A 19,179-nucleotide genomic window follows, 5' to 3' on the forward strand; every position below is an offset into this window, starting at 1 on the left:
TGTGGGTTTAAATGCAAGTTTGTATAATTTAACTTATTACACTTAACCAACAGAAGCGTGCAGTAAGGAAAGGCGGGGCAAGCACCGCTTGTGTTGTTTTTTAAAACACTTTTGATATCTTAAGTTCATGTTTTTCAATGCCTTTATACACATTAGAATGGAATTTATTTACTATAAGATATTTACATTGCAGAATTTTCATTTCCTCTATTTTCTGTTCTTTTGGCTTGAAACATAAACTGGCTACACCCTTGACGATGCTGGGTGATGCAGCACGACTGACCATGTTAGAAGAAGAGGACTGCTCGCTTTTCTCCCCGCTTTTCGAGTGACTTATACAGTTCTTACATGGTCACTGTTCGTCTCCGTTCACGAAGAAAAAAGACCGAGGGCAAGCGACACCAAGCCCGCATCTGTCTTTGGCAAGGGTGTTGGATAGAATTCGTCCACACCGGATACAAGTGTTGCTAACTTCCAGAATTTTCTGTGCATCTGTAGCATCACCTAACGCGGTATGATTTCCATGTTTGAAACTCTATAGTAATCAACAAATTACATTATGAAGTTAGATAGTGATCACCAGTCGTATGCTATTTATAAGAAATCAAATCACAGCCGGTACTTGAACATATTCGTCATGTGGTCAGTTACTCGGAAATATGGAGGGTATGTAACACTGCAGGTAGGATGAAAAGGAAGGTTAATTTAGAAGTGTGGGTGCTGCGGATGCGTGTTGTTTTTTACTGTGATATTGTGCTGTTTTTTTCTGTTATTTGTGTCATGTTTTTGTACCTGGTGTAAAAGTATGATTCTACATTGAAAATTTCCGCTATGGTTGACATAACAGAAGAGCGATCGATTTGCAGTGCTGCAGGTAAGGCCTTGATTAGAGACCTTCTTTCAAAACCATTCATTTCTAGAACATATGGTGTAAAGTTTGAGCTTGTGATTGTGAATCATGAGCGACTGTGTCCTGAACTGTGCTTAAACAAACCAACTAAGAAAGATGGGAAAGTTTTCATTAGGCAGTTTAAAACATCTAAGTACAACAATATTATGTGATCATGTGGCAACAATGATCTTAATAAATTATTTTGTAGGCCATGTGTTTTGTTCAATACAAATTTAGGAACATGGAACTATACAAGCTACAGTGACTTGAGCAATTTTTATAATGCAGTGCAAATACATGAACATTCGCAGAATCACATCTGCGCTTGCATCCAACTGAAGACAAGTCATGATTCATAATTCTAGCCAAGTAAGAAACCGAAACCCGTCCGTTTATTTAAGATCGAAACTTTATTCTAATAGGATGTTTATTATTTTCAGGGTTAAAAAAGAATGTAATTTAATTTACAGTTGCCCTCAAATATCAAGTAAATCATTATTTTCTTCATGGTTGAAATTTACAAGTTTATATCGAGAGGCTGTTTTTCTTCTTTATAAACTGTGCAGCGAAGATTTGATTTTAGGGTATGTATGCACTTCACACACTCAAGCCCGATACTTCACCATTATGCACATTATTGTAAGTAGGGATGTGTGTAGGCCTATATTATATTTGAAATTGTTATAATTAACCGAGACGAAAAATTGACCCATCGATTGCCTATCACAAAAGGTCACGGCACACCCCTGTTAACCAATCAATGTGCTAGGTCTCCATTATTTCAAAACACTGAACTATTAAAATATATGGACAACTAACATGATAAATAAATTAAAATAAACATTAATTATTACTTATTCATCCAAACTATTTGGGGGGGGGGGAGATTATGATGAATGATTTTGGGCCAGTAATGCATCCATGGTCTTGGGGGTTATGTTTGACTAAAGGTTATTAAAAGTAGGTTGCGTTCCAGTTTGGGGGATTCATGATTGTCAAGTTTGCTTGTTTTGTGTAGTGAAAAAAATAACATTCTTACTCAAATTCCAAATGATGAAATAATAGATAAATTCGCAAGGTCCAGTAATCAGAGATAAAAGCTTCTTTTAAGATCTTCATACTAAAGTTTGTTTTAGTATCTATGCTGTATTGTAAATAAACATTAATATAAAAGCAGCACAAACGTTCTATTTCTGATATTCTTTTTCAATGAGTCATCAAAAAACAAAGCAAAAAGAGTAATATCAGGTAATATGGCTTACCATTCACGTGATACTCTGAGAAATTTATATCATCATAAAAATGTACTGTGTAAGCTGTGGTTCAATAAATACGATTAATTGGTTCCTTTCTACAAAATATTAAGTTTTTAGTTCTTACTAGGAAAACAATTGTACATTTTGTTCGTATACATGTTTTAATGAATGAGCACAAGAAGTAAATAGTAAAAAGTCAATACATGTATTTACTCAAATTCATATAATTATAATTACCTATTCTATTTCCAAATATGCAGTATATTTTCTCTTAACAGAACTTGCACATTGTTATTTCATATAAATTTAAGCAGATTAAAAATGATAATGCATTTAATGACGTTAAATATGTTAAGAGTTATATTTATATCCATACCACGTAGTTTGATGTGGCAATTCATCTCCTTTCCCCTGATTAATGGTAAACCTTGCTCATACTAGACGCAAAACAGATCATCGAGTCTCCACTTTGTACTACACAGTATTTGATGTAATAGTGACATGTTAGATGAAGAAAACAAATAACTCAGGATGGGAAGTATCAAGTGAAGTGTTCATTAAAACTAATATATATATATATATATATATATATATATATATATATATGTGTGTGTGTGTGTGTGAAAGAATCCAGCAAGTGGATAGCTTCAAGTACCTCGGATGCACTATAAGCAGTGACATGAGCTGCAACCAAGAAGTGAAAATGAGAATCGCAATAGCAAAAGAAGCTTTCAATAGAAGAAAAAATGTTTTTTGTGGACCCATGGACATAGGTCTAAGGAAGAGATTAGTGAAATGTTTTGTGTGGAGTGTAGCACTATATGGTGCAGAAACCTGGACGTTGAGAAGAAATGAAGAGAAACGACTCGAAGCTTTTGAAATGTGGACATGGCGAAAAATGGAGCGTGTAAAATGGACAGACAAGGTAAGAAATGAAGCCGTACTGAAAAGAGTTGGTGAAAAAAGATCTATACTGGAGACCATCAAGAAGAGGAAAAGAAACTGGTTAGGACACTGTCTAAGAAGAAACTGCCTGCTAAGAGATGCCTTGGAGGGAATGGTTGAAGGAAGAAAAGTCCGTGGAAGAAAGAGATATCAGCTTATGGATGATATTAAATTAACTGGGTCGTATGCTATTACGAAGCGTAAGGCAGAGAACAGGGAAAGCTGGAGATTGCAGTGAAAAACCTGCCAATTAGGCAGAAAACAATGAATGAATGAATATATATATATATATATATATATATATATACAGGGTGTTTCTAAAGGTCGTTTACAACGCTTAGGAGGTGATTCCTCACATGAAAACAAGCAAAAAGTGTGAGTTCCATTTTTACGACTGAGGCTTCGTTTCCGAGATAGGAGCCTCGCAAAAGGTGACAAAGTGAACGTCACACCTAACTAGGACGAATACTATCACAGATAGAGAGGCGGTTCCAAGGGAATCATAAAGGAATCGTATGTGCTCAGTCCGGAAGTCACTATGAAAAGTTCACTGCACTCATGCGCAATGGAGTCCTCAAAGGAATTGGGGATTTCCAGCAAGAAAATGCATGGAAAGGGTATGTAACGCAGCAAGAAGGACCGAGACAATGAGAAATGAGTTAAAGACAACACATCCCGACCTCAAACATCAAAACATGAGCACGGAACACAAAATCCGAAAAGTCAACCCCAGTTACACACGTGGAATGAACGAATCATGTCATGTGGCATACGAGAGACACATTACTCCACCAGGAGGAGGGAAAGAAAAACACAATATCAGATTATTGCGACAACGTGTATTTTTACACGCGACAACTACGTAATATCCCCCCCCCACACACACAACAAACAACAAATGCTACAATGTCTTACGCACAGACAGTGCGTGTCACTGTACACCAACTGAAGATGTCACTTTCATCACACAAAGGGGGTTGGGAGCAATACCAAGAGTGTTCGCACGCGATCACTATGACATAAAAGAGACCAGTTTTGGAAGCGCTGCGCAGGCAAGTCTGGCTCTCGTAGTCTACGTTTGACCTTCATGACTGCTGTACCAGCGACAGGAGCTCGAATGGTTGGTTCTCTCAGGCAGTCGTTCAAGTCGTGTTGCAGGTGCTGGGATATGATCAGCAGTTCGCTCTAAATTGTCATACGCATTGAAGAATACTAGTATGTTGTATTAAAAGAAGTTGACGTGGTGGAATGGACAAGTCAAGTATCGCAACAATTGGTCTGTGGTGTTTGTACGGTGATACGGCCAATTTGTGCAGTGTGCCAGTGTTAAACAAAAACGATACTTTGCAGTTCCAGCTCCCTATTACACAGATGGCTGCGTATACGACCCAGCAGCTAGCAGACATGCATCTCATGTATGGGGAGGCACGTGGTAATAGCCGTGAGGCAAGGCGTCTTTATGGAGAATGCTTTCCACATAGACGTTTACCGTCTCACGCCTTCTTTCAGGTAGTGGACAGTCGACTGCGTGAAACAGGGTCAGTGTTACCACCGCGGAAAGAAGTTGGCAGACCCCGAAGTGTACGCACACATCAGTTTGCAGAAGATGTGTTAACAGCGGTCGCATAATATCCTGGCACCAGTACGCGCGTGCTCGCTCGGGCACGAAACACGTCTCATGTGAATGTTTGGTGAGTGTTGTCAGAGGAAGGAATGCACCCTTTTAATCTGCATAAAGTACAAGAACTGTTACCTCGTGACTTTCACCCTCGTATGGAGTTTTGCCAATGGTTGTTGCATCAGCTGGACACAAACCCTCACTTCGGGGCAAAGGTATTGTGGACAGATGAAGTCATTTTCACCAGGATGGATGTCTTCAATAGCAGAAACAGTCATGTCTGGGATTTGACAAACCACATGCACTTTTTGTGGCCCATCACCAGCACCGGGTTTCAGTGAATGTGTTGTGCGGGATAGTACATGATCATTTAATTGGACCATACATTCTCCCTGTTCGGCTGAATGGTCGCACGTATCATGCATTTCTTTGTGAGGTTCTGCCTGAACTGTTGGAGACCGTACCTTTGGTACTGCGGCAAGAAATGTGGTACCAACACGATGGGGCACCAGCTCATTTCGATCGTAATGTACGACATTTCCTGCATGACGTGTTTTGCAATAGGTTCATTGGTAGGGATGAGCCTGTGCCTTGGCCACCGAGGTGGACAGATCTCAACCCTCTCGATTTTTTCTTCTGGGGAGAAATGAAAACCCTCGTACACGACACACCTGTCACATCAGCTGAGGACCTCTTTGCTCGCATCAACATCGCCGCCGCGACGGTAGCAGATACATCTGGCTTGTTTTCACGTACTCGACAATCCTTGATTCGTCGCTGTCATCTCTGCGTAGAAGTGAACGACAGACATTTTGAAAACCGTCTGTGATTATCGTACACTCTTCGTATTGCTCCCAACCCCCTTTGTGTGGTGAAAGTGACATCTTCAGTTGGTGTATAGTGACACGCACTGTCTGTACGTAAGACATTGTAGCATTTCTTGTTTGTTGTGTGTGTGGGGGGATATTACGTAGTTGTCGCGTGTAAAAATACACGTTGTCGCAATAATCTGATATTGTGTTTTTCTTTGCCTCCTCCTGGTGGAGTAATGTGTCTCTCATATGCCACATGACATGATTCGTTCATTCCACGTGTGTAACTGGGGTTGACTTTTCGGATTTTGTGTTCCGTGCTCATGTTTTGATGTTTGAGGTCGGGATGTGTTGTCTTTAACTCATTTCTCATTGTCTCGGTCCTTCTTGCTGCGTTACATACCCTTTCCATGCATTTTCTTGCTGGAAATCCCCAATTCCTTTGAGGACTACATTGCGCATGCGTGCAGTGAACTTTTCATAGTGACTTCCGGACTGAGCACATACGATTCCTTTATGATTCCCTTGGAACCGCCTCTCTATCTGTGATAGTATTCGTCCTAGTTAGGTGTGACGTTCACTTTGTCACCTTTTGCGAGGTTCCTTTCTCGGAAACGAAGCCTCAGTCGTAAAAATGGAACTCACACTTTTTGCTTGTTTTCATGTGAGGAATCACCTCCCAACCGTTGTAAACGACCTTTAGAAACACCCTGTATATATATATATATATATATATATATATATATATATATATATCTGGAAACACAGTCCTAATTAAATACTTTTTGGGGATTATGACATGAACTTGGGGGGGGGTGCATCATTGGCTTTTGGGGGGATTGCGCCATTGGCCTTGGGGGGATGGGCACCCCTGTTATTTGAATTTAAGTGTTCAAGTAAGTGGTTAATTTATTAGAGGGTAGTATATTTGATTCTGACACAGATTTATATGAAAATTAGACCTCATACAGCTATCAACACAACAATCAATTTTTGTAAAAGAGAAACATTTTATTCTTTGTAATTGCAACACTGCAGCAGTTGTTTGCTTCTAGTGTATCTTCCTGGAACAGTCCAGAAACTGTTCACTCAGCATTTATTTGTAAAAGATCCATTGTTGAATTTTTATAGAGCACAATAGTTATCTGCATGACAAGAGCATTTTCAGACACACAGTATTTTCATATATACAATGTGTTTCTAAAAATCTGGTATAAATGTATGTCTAGACCATACAAACCTGTTTGTAAATCTTGTGTGGGAAGAGAATAATGAAAGTAAGATCTAAGATACACTGTATGTATTTTTGTTTGGTTTCATCACATTCAAATGTATTTCCTCTCTCCTGTAATGTGTTCAGTGAAACCTTTTTTTTAAATGAACCCGAATACATTAAAAAGGACACTCTCGTTATAAAACCAGATAATTTTTAACAAATAATGAGTAAATTAATATAATGTAAGATGGATCACAATAGTAATCCATGCAACCAATGACAAACATTTTTTTTTTGAGCGACCACTGGAGTGTTAAAAATGCTATCGAAGCTTCTTTGTCAGCTTGAGTTATTGTTGCTTCAGAGATCCCATGCTTCATTATCCCATACATTAGTGATGAAAGTTTACTGTGTATAAACTTGAGACATTGTTCCTCTTTGTCAAGTGCCTTTACAAGCTGCCACGTTAATGCCAATTTAATATGAAGCAGTAAGACACAAACTATTTTTCTCTAAGTATCCACTAAGCAAAAGTTTTCCCAGAAGCCACAAGGTTCTTTCGTGGGGTCTAGAACCAAGCAGTTCTGCAGACTAGATAGCCTTATATCTGAAACCAATTCATTTCATTCTTGAAGCTCTTCTGGTGGCGACTTAAGAAGAGATTCCCTCAGGATATTAGCCATGCAAGCCCTGGATATCAGCAGGTAAACTCTTCTGGATATGCTTCCGAGCTTTTGAGAGCTAATGTCACTCTCATCTTCAGAGATAGAAGTGCAGATATGTGTTTGAAGTCAATTTTAAGATTTGGTGTGGGAAGAATCTGCTGTAACTGATGGACCAATTGGGTGTCATTTTTCCAACATCTGTGCTCCTGGTCAACTATCACAAGCCACACTGAGTCCACTTTGAGCCCCTGTTTGAATGTCTGTTGCTTCTTTGATGATGTGGTACCCATAATTGGATGACTATTTGGTGATCTTATTTGTTGTGAAGTACTTTCTCTGTCCTTCATGGATGGAATGTTCTGTTAACCCTGATTTTTCCAGATAAAAATTCATAATGTAGCTGGTACGTTCTTTGCAAGCACTGTTCAATTGTCCTCCCATGTTGTATGATGTAGGTTCTACCACAGGAGCAGTTGATGCTGCGAACCCTGGGTGTCTTTTGCAGTTGGCTTCTGATTTTTGGTGGTTGTTTATGAATAATCTTGATGTGCTGCGAAAGAATACAGCTGATGATCGCAAACAGGTTTCCAATGTATGAAATTATGGCTATTTTCATCTCTTGTTGATTGTCTGTCTGGGTTCCTGAAGTGCATGGGTCTGCTGAGGTCTCAAGTTTTCTTTAATTTTTAGTTGTTCTTGTTGTGCATGATCCCATATCATAGTGTATTTGTATTTGTATTTATATGATCAAGTGGATGGAAATAAATCAAATCAAATCAAATGTCTCTAATGTTTTGTTGATGCTACCTTCTGCGTATGTATACTGTCTGAAAGGTGCACAGATGACTGTTCTCAACATGAAACCTTAGGTTCCACTGGAGTATCACTAATGTAGGCTTGTTTTGCCATCATTGTATTTGAATGTGAACACACAAGCAATGAATGAATAAATAATTCAAGTAACACTATATGTATTTTGAAAGGACAAAATCCCTCAAAGTGAAAGACTCTGTGGGGTGGCATGCATCACACACCTCTAAGGGCGGTCCTATCTATATTTGCCCTTGTTGATTTGAATGCATGTTATTAAAAGTATGTCATCGTTTCTAACTTCAGTTTCCTATTCATGTGCAAATATCATATTGGAACCATTTTTCCCATTTAGTTCTTGGTAGATTGCAACTTTCCATGAGGTAATCTATAAACTAAAATATTTACTTAGATAAGATAAAAGAAGAACAGCAGATAATGTGTACTGCTGCTTTAAAGAAATAGAAAATGCATTCTCTATCAGTGAATTCTCGTATTTAAAAAATGGGTATGATATGATATCAAATATTAATACCTAAAAATAAAATATTTTATGCATTTCATTCATCATTACATGTTAGTGAAGGCACACTTCCTGTTACTTGTAAAATAGCAATTTGACAAGTGTCTTTCTCAATACATCAAACCTACCAAACATAAACTTACCTGTTGAATTTTAATTGGAAGTCAAGAATTTAACATGGCTATTTTGCACTGTTTAAAAAAGAGTCACGAGTTCCACATGAACGTAGGAGCACCAGTGGCAGCTGGTGGTGTTTCACTTTGGTTGTTGCACTCTTCTGAGACAGACATGACAAGAAACTATCTTTAAGTTTAAAAGTATGCTAAGCAGTGATCTTGCCTGGATTTGCAAAAGAGGGAAATGATACCTGGAGACCATTTGAAACACATTAAAACATTCTATTCGCAATTCTAGCTATGACATTTGTTGAGAAATTTTGTAACTACCATCAAACAGGGTAACTTCGTACAGATTTTGGCATATTCTAATGTGCCCTGCAAAATGTGTGGTGAGTGACAACACGAAAATTATAAAGGAGGAACACTTTCTCCTTTACAAATGTACTCAAGGAATACCAAAGAAATTCCAAAATATTAGGGAGGCAAATACATCAGCATTTTCCTGATGAAAATTTGGCATCTCTGCTTACATTCCTAGCATGTCAAAATTACCCCCATGAAGAGGTAAGATCATCACGCAAGATGGTATGAATTGCAACGTCACTAGGGCCTTCCCTATGGTGCAGTGGTAGCGTCGTCGCCTTGTAATCAAGGGGTACCAGGTTCGATACATGGTGGAGGCACATAGTGGTTCGGATCCCACTTTAAACTGTAGGTCCAGTCCCGATTAGCCTTACTGTGCATAAAGTGGACTTAAAACACCAAATCAATCAAGCAATGTCACTACTCTTGTCAAAGTAGTGACGTTTGTGTGTCTTTTATTCTTATTTTATTTTAATTTTTTATTGGTTTTTAAACATTGAAATCTTACAATGTATTTGAAAACAAAACAAGTTCAGCACATGTATCATAAGGAAACAAAGAGCAAGGTGTTTTGGTACACAACATAGACAATACAATCAGTCATCATCTTCACATGCCTCACACGTGTAATATTTGTCTTTGGATCTCTTGTTACACACACCACAAATCCATTTCATACAGGAAATGCACCAAAGCCAATCAGGTCCCCTGTACGTGCTGTATTCACACTTCACTTGCATATCACGCAAAGATCTTCAGTGGAAGATTCCCCCGGTGCAACCATTCATGTTACCGGTATTTCCAATTTGCCATGGCTCAATACTGCTGCCAAGAATAATCTTTTTGCCTCTCCTCCTCCTCTGTGTCATAGTAGTATTTGCTTGGAGGAAAATGCTACAAACAGTGCCAAAGCACAATGCACCTGCACACAACACACTTCCTCCCTTGATGTCCACTCCACAACTGCATGTGTGTGGCTTTACACTCCCTTTGTTCCACCAGCCTTTGACTCCTACTGACATCTATTGGTCTCATGACGAAGTTACCCTCAAAAAAGAGGTTACCCCATTTGCCTGTACTTTTTCGGGGCATGCTTGCTTTGCCATGTGACACAAATGGGACACAGGGAAAGTACATTGATTATTGAAAGTGTTTTTTTTTCTAGATAGGCTTAAAACCCACTTCAAATTCTGATGTCTTATTTATGTTGTCCTCACAGGATATTTGAAAAATACAGGGACATAGCTAGACTGATGTGTTTGGGGGGGGGGGTAAATATATATACAGTGTGGACCATTTAAGTTATCTCACAAAGGAAGCGTTTTTGAAAGAAATATTTCAAATAAAAATTAATTGAATTTATGGGGTTAAGCAAATGTCATTATGTATGTTTTAGAAGTGAAACACATCGAGTTTTTTTTTAGTAAGTTCATGCATAGCTAAGCTCTTAAAACTCATATAAACAGAAAGCTGACTTAGAAATGACACTGAAGAAAATGTTACTCCAAGTTCATATTCTTCTGCTGGGACACTCACAGCCCTTCATAAGAGGACATTTTCAAGGTCATTTGAAGGTCACTCAAATTTTAAAATTGGAAACCTAATCTTTGTTTAATATTTTTATTTATCTTACAAAAATAAACAACTTTTGTGTGAACCATTTTTCTGCTCAGCACATAGTTTCACAGATATTTAACAAGTAAAAATTAAAAAGTGATAACAGAAATCACATGCACACACACACACACACACACACACACACACACACACACACACACACACACACATCAGCAGTGTAGTATTTGAAAATTTCCCATGGGTTGAATTCTATCAACTTCATACTCTTGAATCATTGAGATATTATAATTCTTCTGTATATATTCCCCTTCAAGTGACAAAAAATAGCAACCAAAGTGAGGAACACACAGAGGGAGGAATTTCCCCTCAGCCCCTTCAAATACCCAGCACAGTACAGCACGTTACGATGCCAGGCAGGGGTCCTGTGTTTGAATCCCAGCCTAGGCATGGGTGTCCTTTGTGAGTGTCTCTTCATCAGTTTCATCATTTCATCACTCATTTTTGCGATTTGCCAAAAGTCGCAGAAAAGCGAAGTAAAATAAACCAAATCAAACATTCAAATGCCACCCTGCACAAAAGTACCTTGCAGGCATCAGTCTTGGGAAGCAATAATTTACTTTCATTTTGTGAATAACACAAACTCAGTTATTTTTTCAAGTGATGAGTAATGAATTTCAGTTACTTTTATAGTTATTTATTTTAGCTTTCACAAAAAAAATTGTGCAAATCCACTTTATGCTGAGATAGGCTAGACAGGACTGAATCTGCAATTAGTTCAAAGGGGGATCCGAATGACTGTGCATTATGTCTCCACCAGAAATCGAAATCAGAGCCCATTGATTACAAGGTGATAGCGTTAGCTAATATGCTATTAGAGAGGCCTTCCTTTGTATTCTCACATGTAAGAAAATTTTGTCTCTCACGTTAATCTTCAGCAATTATGTTCATTGTCGGAGTCAATGGATTGTGTGACATTTTTTCAAGAAATTGAATTAGCTTACGTTTTACTTTTTATATTTAAGCATGTGCTAAATATAATTTAATGAAAACTAATTGTATATATTAGATTATTGTCTGTGAATAATCAACAGTTCATTTTCACATAGAACATGTTATGTGAGTTATATATTACCTAGAATATACTAAAAGTAATTTGCAGTTATTTTTTGACTGAAGGAACTGCTGTAACTCAGTCACTTTTTTAAAAAAATATTTTCCAACACTCTTAAACATGCAGGTGGTGTACAACAGATATGAACACCCTGATATTAGTGGTGAACCAAAGTGGAGGGGCGACAGTTCACAAATTTGCTCTACTTGTAATGTGAGTTTAAATGATTAATTTCGTATATAACAACCAACGTGATAAGAAATTGATATATTCGTATTTACCAAATATCATGTTTTGCACGTTTGCACATATTATGATAAATTAATAATTATTTAACAGTAATGCGAAGATTACGAAAGATGGAAGAAGAAATAGAATTCGAACAGATTTAGTTGTAGCATTTTTTTAACTTAACAGAGGGGAAAATTCAGAAGAAGGGATATTAGTTTTTACACAGTTTGATAAGCACAATGACGAATATTTACGTGCATTGAACGTGAAAATTACTAGTAAAAATGTTACACAAAAAAAGCTTGCTGTCCAACATGACTAATTGATATGTGAATTAGGGCAGCAAAGTAAATATTTCACTGGGAAGGGGATATCTGCATTACCAGAAGCTCTACAGTAAAAACTTCAAACTTATCAGAAATCTTCTACAGACATGCTTGTTCTAGATTCAAATTCGGTCTAGACTTCTGGTAGAAAATCTTCACACCAACAAGTTCTCCACATTGCTCATCGCAACAAACGCACAACTACAGCACACTACCGAAAAACCTTCACTTCTCCATGGAAAACGAAGAAACAACAAGTGTCAATACTATCGTCTTCCTATGCGGTCATTTTATTGCATTGGGGTTGCCAGACAATTTTGCCAAATTTTCAGAAATTCGTAGTTCACAGGTTCCTGTAGCGGTTCTTGGTGAATTTAAATGACTACTTTCTAATTTATATAATGGCCAGCTTTAAAAAAAATTGTGAAACTTTGTCACACTATAAGCATTTTTTTTCAAAACGTGCTAATCAAAACATGTAATTAAATCTAATTTTGCGAGTAACAAGAAGCTCTAGCCGACTTCCGTGGCTAGCATACAGCATTACAAAGCGATGGATCCTGGGTTCGAATCCTGGCTTGGACATGGGTGTTCTTTGTGAGTGCCCTTCCATCAATTTAATTATATCATCACTTATCCTCATCGTCGTGATTACCGAAAAGTAGGAGAAAGCGACGGTAAATAACAAAAATCAAGCACCAGTCTGTACTTTTTCAGTTACCGATATTTTCTTTCCTCATTGGAAATTGCATTATTTATTGCTCTATGGAATACAGAATGATTTATTTCGACGGTTGGTAATTATCCCTCCTGTGTTATCTTCATTGCTTCTGGCAACTCTTCATTGTTTACCGTTTTCCGGAGAGAGGGCCAGAGGGGTGGGTTTCGGACGACAAAACCCTCCGTCCTTCCATGCACAGGTTCCGCGCGTGTTATTCCCACAGTTCCCTCGCCTCTTACCCCTCGCGGGCGCGCCTGAGAATGCTCTACGTCTCGTAAAGTGAGAGGACGGCGCCCCGCCAGATTTCTCTCGAAGTTTCGTATTCCCCGCACGGTGGCGTGCAAACTTCACAATTGTCGCGGAAGAATGAATACAGAACCGACTAATCAAAGATCTATAAGCAACGGAATATTTGCAATTCAGACAATGTAAAAGCTAATATACAGGGTGTTTCTAAAGGTCGTTTACAACGCTTGGGAGGTGATTCCTCACACGAAAACAAGCAAAAAGTCTAAGTTCCATTTTTACGACTGAGGCTTCGTTTCCGAGATAGGAGCCTCGCAAAAGGTGACAAAGTGAACGTCACACCTGACTTGGACGAATACTATAACAGATAGAGAGGCGGTTCCAAGGGAATCATAAAGGAATCGTATGTGCTCAGTCCGGAAGTCACTATGAAAAGTTCACTGCACGCATGCGCAATGGAGTCCTCAAAGGAATTGGGGATTTCCAGCAAGAACAATACATGGAAAGGGTATGTAACGCAGCAAGAAGGACCGTGACAATGAGAAATGCGTTAAAGACAACACATCCCGACCTCAAACATCAAAACATGAGCACCGAACACAAAATCCGAAAAGTTGAGCACGGTTGCATACCCCAGTTACACGCGAGGAATGAACGAATCATGTCATGTGGCATACGAGAGACACATTACTCCACCAGGAGGAGGGAAAGAAAAACACATTATCAGGTGATTGCGACAACGTGTATTTTTACACGCGACAACTACGTAATATCCCCCCCCACACACACATACAACAAACAACAAATGCTACAATATCTTACGCACAGACAGTCCGTGTCACTGTACACCAACTGAAGATGTCACTTTCACCACACAAAGGGGGTGGGGAGCAATACCAAGAGTGTTCTCACTGAGATTTGCCGAGGGCAATAATCACAGACGGTTTTCAAAATGTCTGCCATTCACTTCTACGCATAGATGACAGCGACATTTCAAGGATTGTCGAGTACGAGCAAACAAGCCAGATGTATCTGCTACCGTCGCGGCGGCGACGTTGATGCGACAACGAGGTCCTCAGCTGATGTGACAGGTGTGTCGTATACGAGGGTTTTCATTTCTCCCCAGAAGAAAAAATCGAGAGGGTTGAGATCTGGCGACCTCGGTGACCAAGGCACAGGCTCATCCCTACCAATGAACCTATTGCGAAACACGTCATGCAGGAAATGTCGTACATTACAATCGATATGAGCTGGTGCACCATCGTGTTGGTACCACATTTCTTGCCGCAGTGCCAAAGGTACGGTCTCCAACAGTTCAGGCAGAACGTTACTAAGAAATGCATGATACGTGCGACCATTCAGGCGAACAGGGAGAATGTATGGTCCAATTAAATGATCATGTACTATCCCGCACAACACATTCACTGAAAACCTGTGCTGGTGATGGGCCACAAAAAGTGCATGTGGGTTGTCAAAGTCCCATACATGACTGTTTCTACTATTGAAGACATCAATCCTGGTGAAAATGGCTTCATCTGTCCACAATACGTTTGCCCCGAAGTGAGGGTTTGTGTCCAGATGATGCAACAACCATTGGCAAAACTCCATACGAGGGCGAAAGTCACGAGGTAACAGTTCTTGTACTTTCTGCAGTTGAAAAGGGTGCATTCCTTCCTCTGACAACACTCGCCAAACATTCACATGAGACGTGTTTCGTGTCCGAGCGAGCACGCGCGTACTAGTTCCAGGATGTTCTGCGACCGCTGTTAACACATCTTCTGCAAACTGATGTGTGCGTACACTTCGGGGTCTTCCAACTTCTTGCCGCGGTGGTAACACTGACCCTGTTTCACGCAGTCGATTGTCCACTACCTGAAAGAAGGTGTGAGACGGTAAAGGTCTATGTGGAAAGCGTTCTCCATAAAGACGCCTTGCCTCGCGGCTATTACCACGTGCCTCCCCATACATGAGATGCATGTCTGCTAGCTGCTGGGTCGTATACGCAGCCATCTGTGTAATAGGGAGCTGGAACTGCAAAGTATTGTTTTTGTTTAACACTGGCACACTGCACAAATTGGCCGTATCACCGTACGAACACCACAGACCAATTGTTGCGATACTTGACTTGTCCACTCCACCACGTCAACTTCTTTCAATACAACATACTAGTACTCTTCAATGCGTATGACAACCTAGAGCGAACTGCTGATCATATCCCAGCACCTGCAAACGACTGGAACGACTGCCGGAGAGAACCAACCCTTCGAGCTCCTCTCGCGGGAACAGCAGTCATGAAGGTCAAACGTAGACTACGAGAGCCAGACTTGCCTGTGCAGCGCTTCCAAAACTGGTCTCTTTTACGTCACAATGATCGCCTGCGAACACTTTTGGTATTGTTCCCCACCCCCTTTGTGTGGTGAAAATGACATCTTCAGTTGGTGTACAGTGACACGCACTGTCTGTGCATAAGACATTGTAGCATTTGTTGTTTGTTGTGTGTGTGTGTCGGGAGGGGGGATATTACGTAGTTGTCGCGTGTAAAAATACACGTTGTCGCAATCACCTGATAATGTGTTTTTCTTTCCCTCCTCCTGGTGGAGTAATGTGTCTCTCGTATGCCACATGACATGATTCGTTCATTCCTCGCGTGTAACTGGGGTATGCAACCGTGCTCAACTTTTCGGATTTTGTGTTCGGTGCTCATGTTTTGATGTTTGAGGTCGGGATGTGTTGTCTTTAACACATTTCTCATTGTCACGGTTCTTCTTGCTGCGTTACATACCCTTTCCATGTATTGTTCTTGCTGGAAATCCCCAATTCCTTTGAGGACTCCATTGCGCATGCGTGCAGTGAACTTTTCATAGTGACTTCCGGACTGAGCACATACGATTCCTTTATGATTCCCTTGGAACCGCCTCTCTATCTGTGATAGTATTCGTCCCAGTTAGGTGTGACGATCACTTTGTCACCTTTTGCGAGGCTCCTATCTCGGAAACGAAGCCTCAGTCGTAAAAATGGAACTTAGACTTTTTGCTTGTTTTCGTGTGAGGAATCACCTCCCAAGCGTTGTAAACGACCTTTAGAAACACCCTGTATAAATGTTAAAGTAATGTTTGTTAACTTGTGATTACAGACGGCAGTGAGGCGTCCGTATCGTCCTTATGTGCGACCGCCCCTGCCTGATACAACACACAAAACTTTATTCGTAGGAAGTTTGATCTGTCTTTGGCTGAAATTACAGCATGTATCCGACGTGGGGGTGTACATCACGTCCACCATTCCTTGTGCAAAATGCCTCTAGTTCAGAAAGTGTGGCTGGAGGTGGAAACTTAGTACGCACTTTGACCTGCAAATACTGTGCAAATGTTCAATTATGTTAAGATCAGGCAAGTGAGGAGGCCAGATGAGATATTCCACTTCATCTTCTTGTTCATCAAACTATGCTTTGATACACCTAGGAGTGTGAATGAGGCATTTTCATCTTGAAACACATGTCATTCGCCAGGTAACACAGTCTGGATCATAGGATGGAGGTGCTCGCCCAGAATGCTGTGATATTCCCATGGAGAACTACAAGTGGACTGCAAGTGGTCCAAGACCACACCAAAATATCTCTCACCATCACCAGACGCCCTCCATGCTTAACAGTAGGAAGGAGGCAGTCAGCATGAAAGGTTTCTGCAGGAGTTCTTCACACCATTCACACCCAAATTTGTGCAGGCCAACGAGGGTCTGGCATTTGGGCCTATGCCCAGTATAATCCTCTATAGGGCTGTGTGTGTGTTGTCGTGTGTTTTGCCCTTATATGTGCTGAGTGCCACTTTACAGCCTCAGCTTTTAACCCAGGCAAGAATATTTTAGTCCTCACTCCTCAGACACCAGTTTATTTTAGTTGTGGTAAGGGGCTGGGTCCCTTATAATGCGATGGGTGCAAAATATCCTGCTGTCGGATTAAAAAATATAGATACTCGAGTTTGAACTCCAATTTAAAATTAACCAGTAGACCCACATAAAAACGAGTTACATCAAAATTTAGATTATTCAATTCTGCGTTAATCTATGCTAACAATTTTTTTCGAGTATTCCTTCTATTTTTTATCATTTGGGAACGCTAGCTCTCTTTGAAATTCCATGAATAAATAACGGGTTGTCCGATTGTAATGAAATTTTAGTATGATGCAGACGGAAACGTTCTAAACACAATTCTTGATTCTGAGATTTTTAAAATTTGTCAAAAAACAGTTCATATCAATTTTGCGAAACAACTTCTTAGTATTGGGTAGTTCTATAAATACAATATTGGTCTTGTTTTGAAGATCTTTGCATCTGTTTATAAAATCTATTATCATTGTCATTTCACTGCTGTGTCTGGGACTACAGTCCATAGACTTGCGTATTTCTCCCTGTGATTTCTCTTTGATCGACTGAAACACGTGTTTTTATAATTCATTGCTCAAAATGTAGGACATATGATTTTTACAAATTCCTCCCTGGCGCCGGACATTAGGCTAAAGGACATGTCCGACAAAAACAGGACGTCTGGTTGATTTGCTTTATTGATTTGTTTTATTTTACTTTGCTTCTTGTGCCACTTTTGGCTAATTTGCAAAGATGGAGATGAGTGATGATGTGATGAAATTGATGAACGGATACTCACAAACATCCATGCCCAGGCCAGGATTCGAACCCGGAACCCCTGGCTTTGTAGCGCGATGTGCTAGCTAACCATTCTGCCACGGGGGCAGGCTAGAGGACGTCTGGTAACTCTATGAGAAAATATTAAAATAATGGATAGATTGTGTCAGGGAAACACTTTCCTTGGATGGGCATATACCCCTTTGTTCAGATCCGTAGCCATAATTTTATTTCGGGGGTAGCTCATCCCTTATCAGCAAGCGCCATATCAAAAGGTGAAGAAGAGGCAGGTTTATAAACAACAAAATATTTGTAGGAGCCCCCATTCCCCGGTAATGTGCCTGCCATTGTTGGAAACATTCCCACAATTAAAATATAAGTAGGCCTATGCAGTAGATCTGGAGCTACGTCTACTTTCACTTCCTTAAAATCCCTCTATATATAAGGAGCGTCCGTAGATTTTTGCAAGTTTTACCACTATGCCCCGGTGCCAACAAGCTTCAAGTCATTATTGTTGAAACAATATTTCATGCACTGCAGCAGTGTGGAATTGCGATTGTAGAACGGTGAAATTATAGGGAACAGGATGAATTTCGTAAATTTGAATTAGGCAAGGTGGTACAGTAAAACCTCGTTAATGCGGACCCCGATAAGCCGGATCTCGCTTAATCCGGACAGGCCAAAAAAAAAAAAAGCAGAATGCAAGGTTTTAAATGGGGCTAGAAGTCAACAAGAGAACTTCCCAAAGTAAAGGCAGTCAACCACTGATGAAATTCATTTCCCGCAGACTTTGTACTGTACTGTATAGTGTATTTAGGCCTATGCCCTTTAAATACACCATAATAAAGTGTCTTGTTGCTATAAACTGGGTTTCAATGCACTTTCTACTGTTCTTTTAGGTTATTTCAGTTAATCCGGACTTTCGTTAAACCGGTCAACTTATCCCCCCATTAGTCCGGATTAACAAGGTTTTACTGTATTTGAAGGGGTGATCAGGGTAAATTTCCCCGTGTTTTCTGCGCCTCCATCAGGTTGCTAACTTTTGGCATTTGGGGGAGATAATGTACAGCGTCTCTCAAAAGTCTTAGGACAGCGACATTTTATACTTGGCA

At 39.9% G+C, this 19,179-nt stretch overlaps 1 protein-coding gene across 1 annotated transcript in view; it reads right to left on the reverse strand.

Moving 5' to 3' along the window:
- The window catches only part of LOC145983700 (RNA-binding protein 47-like), a 122,141-nt gene that overhangs the window by 36,005 nt on the left and 66,957 nt on the right, over positions 1-19,179 (reverse strand). The window lies entirely within an intron of this gene.

Source organism: Lepisma saccharinum, chromosome 2 (genome assembly GCF_977018435.1).
Source record: "Lepisma saccharinum chromosome 2, izLepSacc3.1, whole genome shotgun sequence".
Classification (NCBI taxonomy): domain Eukaryota; kingdom Metazoa; phylum Arthropoda; class Insecta; order Zygentoma; family Lepismatidae; genus Lepisma; species Lepisma saccharinum.